Source organism: Primulina huaijiensis, unplaced genomic scaffold (genome assembly GCF_012295235.1).
Source record: "Primulina huaijiensis isolate GDHJ02 unplaced genomic scaffold, ASM1229523v2 scaffold7585_ERROPOS129901, whole genome shotgun sequence".
Lineage (NCBI taxonomy): Eukaryota > Viridiplantae > Streptophyta > Magnoliopsida > Lamiales > Gesneriaceae > Primulina > Primulina huaijiensis.
Window position 1 is genome coordinate 94,963 of NW_027361167.1, and position 6,224 is coordinate 101,186.

A 6,224-nucleotide genomic window follows, 5' to 3' on the forward strand; every position below is an offset into this window, starting at 1 on the left:
ACCCGTACCTTGGCCCGGGGACCCGTACCCCGATCATCTATAAAGTCCGAGGACCCGTACCCCGGTCATCTATAAAGTCCGAGGACCCGTACCTTGGCCAGGGGACCCGTACCCCGATCATCTATAAAGTCCGAGGACCCGTACCTTGGCCCGAGGACCCATACCCCGGTCATCTATAAAGTCCGATGACCCGTACCTTGGCCCGGGGACCCATACCCCGGTCATCTATAAAGCCCAAGGACCCGTACCTTGGCCTGGGGACCCGTACCCCGGTCATCTATAAAGTCCGAGGACCCGTACCTTGGCCCGAGGACCCACACCTCGGTCATCTACTAAGCTCGAGGACTTATACCTCGGTCATTCATCAATTTCAGGGGCCTACACCCCGTTAATTTAACAAGACTAATTACCTAAGGAACTTTATTTGGTAAGGGTTGATTAAATCTCACAGAAATACGGGAAGAAAAGTCAATGTGAAGATGTGGGAACGATTCTTCGAGGCAAGAAGAAAAAGGAAAGAAATATTTCATTAAAGACGGAAATATTTACAGGGTGCCCGAAAACTCGGGAAATAATTTTAAAAAAAAACAACAGCAGCAATAGAATTTACTCTACAGGGGGATCCTGCTCTTCTTCTGGCAGAGACATTGCAGCTTTTTCTAAATCAGGAAAATCCTCCCGGTCGGCTGGAACCAGGCCTGCCTCTTCAAATTGTTCCAGGCACTTATTGAAGCCCTGTTCAAAGTAAGGAAAAGCCTTATCAACCACTATCTTCTTGAACTCTTGGGACTTCAAGAAGCCAACTGTTTGTCCTTCCTGGGTCTTATTTATTAGTTCAACGGCAGCCTGAAAGTCCTCAGCCCTAACCCGGGAAAATTCCTCTTCCGCTTTTGCTGCCTGCGTCTCCGCCCGGGCTTCAGCAAGTTCTGCCCGAGTCAAATCCATCTGTTCCTGCCAAACAGCCCTCTCCCGAGCCAGAATTTGCTCATGAAGCTCATTCAACCGACCGATCTCTTCTTGGAGTTTGTCATGCGCCTCCCGGGCAGTTTTGGCTTGAATATTGGCCCCCTTGGCCGCATGAGCTACCCGTTCGTAAGCATACATGAGCATATGTAGGCCCTGAAAACCAAGAAAGGTTAGAAGAAATAATATGAAAGTTGGTATAAAATCAGAGAATTAAGGAAAAGAAAACTTACGGAGAAGGACCGGGCAACTCCATCTGACAGTAGCATATTAGGGTGGAGCCCCTGAAGATGTTCCGCCTCGTCAGGACGTAAGAGGCCCCGGATCATTTTTACGAGATCCGAGCTGACCTCATCCCCAAAAATATTGGGGAGGATCCAGGGCCTTCCACTTGTGGGGCCAGCAGATGACCCGGTAAGTGGAGGAGACCTGACGATCTCCTCGGATGCATCTTCCAGAACCACCGTTTCCACGACCGGTTCCGTGGCGGCTTTTCTTTTTCTGTGGTTAAGAGGAACCGGGTCCTCTTCAGCAGCTTGGGAGGTAGTGTCCTCCCGCGCTTTCGTCTCTATTTCTACCTGGCGTTCCTCACCTTCCCGGGCCTCCGCCGCCGCTCGAGCTCGGCGTTCCTCCTCCTCTTGAGCCTCCCGAGCCCTTTTTTCTACTCGAGCTTTCTTCTGCTCGGCCTTCTTTTTGGCAGCCGCCTCAACCAGGCTTGCCTTTATCATATTTTCTTTAGCTGCGTCAATCAACAAGTCAGAAGAATTTACATACAAGAATAAAAGAACTAGGAGAAATAATTTACCAGCCCGTGACTCGGCTTGATCGTATTCATCAATAATTTGGTCCATCGGGTCTTCAGGTCGGGACCCAATCACATAGAACACCAGATTATCTCCCCCGATCAACACTGAAGACTGAAAGGATTGCTTTTCCAAAGCATCCCAAGCTTGAGTAAAAGGAGGGAGAAACTTGTAATCTCGGGGAAGCTCAGGTTGCGGTGGCAGAGAAGTAAGAAAGCCTGTCGCGCAGGTCGAAGGAGTGGGGGTTGTAAAAAGAAAAATTTTGTTTTCCATCCCTTTAGAGAGGAAGGGATGTCAGTCAAGAACCGATAATGCATTCGGGCCATGAAAGAGAAGACCTCATCATTAAATCGGCAAGAAAAAAAATAATGGAAAATAGAAGAGTTGAGTAGAAGAGATTTCATACGAAACAAAATAAAAGTAGCAGCCATAATGCGGAAAGCATTAGGGTGGAGATGATTAATGGGAAGTCCAAAGAATCGGGAAACCCCTTCAAAAAAGTGATGGACTGGAAATCGGAGCCCACTCTTGAGTTGTTCAACAAAAAAAGTCTGATAGCCCGGGGGTGGGGTGTCAGGATGGTCGGAGGACCCAGGAATTTGAATTTTGTAAGATGAAGGAATGGACCCTAAAGACCTAATTTCTTCCATATTACCCAGGCGAAGGGTAGAAGTCACAGTAGAGAACCACAAGGGCCCTGCTACCTTTTCCTTCCCTTTGCTAAGAGAATTGGAAGGACGAGAAGAAGTTTTGGGTTTTTGGAGAGGTCGGGAAGAAACGATAGGGATGCCTATGGGGATTTGAACAGAATGTTCGGAAGAGGTCGAGAAGTTATCAACCGACCGACCCTTGGCATTTTGGCCAGAAGTAGAAGAAGTGGAATTTGACATGAATCAAATAAAAGTAAGGGAGAAGGAACTTACGGTGAAAGAGAAGCGGAGGTGATGAACAGAGACTGGATAATCGCTGGAATAACAATTTGCGCGTAGGAGAAGCTTGAGAGAGAAATCCGGCAGAGTTTCGCTACGAGTTTGAATTTGCAAATGGTTTTTGAAAAATCGATCATCCACTATATATAGGGGAAGGAATCGATCTACGACTTTGATCTAGAACAGATCGCACGGACCAGATTAGCCTCGAAAATTGAGCAGCATGATTAGGCGGGATATTTGAAAAGACAGGTGCATGAATCAAGGCGTCATGATTATTTATATACTCGGAATATGTACAGATTCTGACAGCTTTTCAGTAGGGCATGCGCCATTATAACACCATATTAATTACCCGAGAATACAGAACGACATCTTGTCTATGAGCCCGGGTGGTGTGAAATCCCAGGTAATTTGAAAGCCCGGCATCTTATTTGTCATCCCGGGTGGTGTGAAAGCCCGGGTGATTTGAAAGCTCGGCATTTTATTTGTCAGCCCGGATGGTGTGAAAGCCCGGGTGATTGGAAAGCTCAGCATTTTATTTGTCAGCCTGGATGGTGTGAAAGCCCGGGTGATTCGAAGGCCCGACATTTTATTTGTCAGCCCGGGTGGTGTGAAAGCCTAGCATCTTATTTGTCATCCCGGGTGATGTGAGAGCACGGCGTATTGTTTATAAACTTGGGCGATCAGGCCCCGGCATCTTATTCTGAATCCGGGAAATTCGAGGCCCAGAAATTTATTTTAAGCTCGGGAAACATTATGTCCTGACATTTCAGTTTTACTCGTTAGTTCTATATTATTCGGTTTACATGAGTTTGTTTACAGAAGATTAAAGAAGCAAAATACGTTAAATCGAAATTTTATTAAGGAAGTTGTCGATGCCGTCTTACATCTGCTATTCTCAAAGCTACATGATCTTGCCACTCAAACATCCAATCAGTCAATTCCTGAATGTGAAGATTGGTGAAGGACTCGGAGGTCGGAATCTTGTTCAGTTGGTGCCATTCTTTCCACAGCATCGCATGCAACAGAACTTGGTCAGTGGCCAAATCTGCAATTCGAGCTACTTTTAGCTCTCGTCTGTATTTCCTCGCCACTGCTCTTTGTGCGCGAGTGAGGACCAGGCCGTTTTGGTACATGTTACTGATATCCTGAATTTTATACCAGGTAGACATGACCTTCACACAGATGTCTTCTTCGATGGTCCTCTTTAAACCCTCCAGATAAGGGTGTATGCCGCCCGGTGCTTGAGCATGCATATCACCGAAAGTGACTGTACTACTGCAAGCACTCGACTCACTTGAACTCGACATATCGAACTAATGATTATCACCTTTCGTTTTCGCCATCTTATTTATAGGCAAGTGACATTTAATATTGAAGAAGTTGGAAGGTCCCAAGCCAATCAAAACGTCTCCTCATTTATTATGAATGAGTTAATCACAACCGTCGATCTACAAACGCACAAACGACTAGGATAAATTTTGGAAGTTGAGCCAGGCAGACGAAAGGACATGCACGAATATCAATGTGTCGAACTTGTCGGATTCTTAGAATATGGAACGATTTTTTGGTAATATAAATGCTAAAGCATGCATCATAGCCACATCACGTGGATTACCCGGGAACCCCAACCAAACGGAACATCTGAGCCCGAGAAATTTAAGGACCCGGCACCTTATTCTAAGCCTATGGTATATTAGGTCTCGGCATTCTGGTTTATCGTTTAGCTGTTATTAATTCTCGACTGACGTCAGTTAACTTTCAATTATTTAATTCATGATATATGCGTTTACTTGTGAAATTTAAAGATACCAGGAAAATAAACGACCGAGACAAACTGGGGGAAATATTTCTTGTATTATTCATTAGCACGGATTACATCAAAATATTCCTCTTCTACAGCACCCTCCCATTTTTTCAACCAACTGGTTAAAATTCCCGTGGAAGTCTTGAGAAAGCTGTCCGAATCAACAATCTGATGGAGGATTTTTCTCTCTTTCCGAAGCATTATCTGGTAGACATGTCCATCAGTAAAGATGTCTGACCACTCGGCTATGTGCAAGTATTCCCGAAATTTCTTCATTTTTGCTACTAATCTGGGGGTAGTAGCTTCTCCCGTTTCGTAAAGGAACTTCAGCCCCTGGAGCTCTTCCCAATAGCAAATAATTTTATGGAAGACTTCATCTTCCATAGTAGCTTTTCGAGCCTCCAAAATAGATTCTTTGGAAGCTTCAGTTATATCCGAAACCTTCGAGCCACTTGCACTTGCCATTATACTACTCCTTGGGTAATAATCTGCTGAGATGACGGAAAAATAGATGGGTTACCATATATAGAGGGAAGAGGTTGATCACAGCTGTTGATCTTCGAATACATGAACGATCAGGATAGGTATCGAAAGTTGTACCAGATAACTGAAAAGACGGACACAGATATCAGAATATATTTATTATCATCATCGGGAATATGAAACGTTTTGGATAAGATTGAAGTTTAGGGCTCACGTCAGCAATATCCACGTGTCAGTACACTGCAATCAACCCTTAAAATCCCAACCGATAAGGTGATTTTCCTGACCGAACACACGAGACCAATCGAGACAGCGAGTGGACTCTAGCCCGATTAATTAAGGAGGGAGTGATGATGCCCTGGGACGTCCCGGGTCATGGATAGGCCCTGGGACTTCATGGGCCATGAATAGTACCCGGGTCAGGATGATATGCTTTCAGGCCGATAGCATGACAAGACTGGTTAGAAACATGAGTCATATAATTGCTCGAAACGAGGAGAGTATAACTTAGAAATCACATAGTGAGCAATCAGTCAATGGACCGAGTCATTGGACCACCCGGAACATGACTTCCCCAAGACGTGGAATGCCCGAGCTCTTCTATAATCGCCCGAGAAGCATGCTGCTCGATCACCTCTATATGAGTAAAGCATTTAATGGCGTCAATTTGGTAGAGCATGCGCGTCCGATTTATTTCTGACAATAACATAAATGGTTGATAGAATCAAGTGGGCTGGATGTGACTAGTATATGATTTGACATGTCAGAATATAGGGTATAAGCAGTCACCCTATTATAATTAATGATCAGCGCAAGGAACGAGGTCATCATTACAATCTTTACTATAAATATCAGGTTTTTTATTTGCATTTACTCTCCATTCAGATATTAACTCACATTGAATACTCTCATTTACTGTCCCCTTGATACATCACTCACACAGTCATCTTTTGACTACATTGGTTTTATTGCTTGAGTACTCTGCTGATTTAAGTATCGAAGTGGCCACGCTGGATACCCCTCCGGCGCTCATTCACAAGTTCATCTCCTTGTCTGCAGGTCACAGGGAAAGCCATATCTCACACTACTCTTATTCCTTTCATTATCTTGATAGCAGATCCGGTGGAGCATCCAACCCGGCTCGTCCATTTCACCCGGATCGCATCAATATATATCGATAACATAATTATTTATAACTATGATATTTTATAGATCGACTCGAGTCAAATATATATA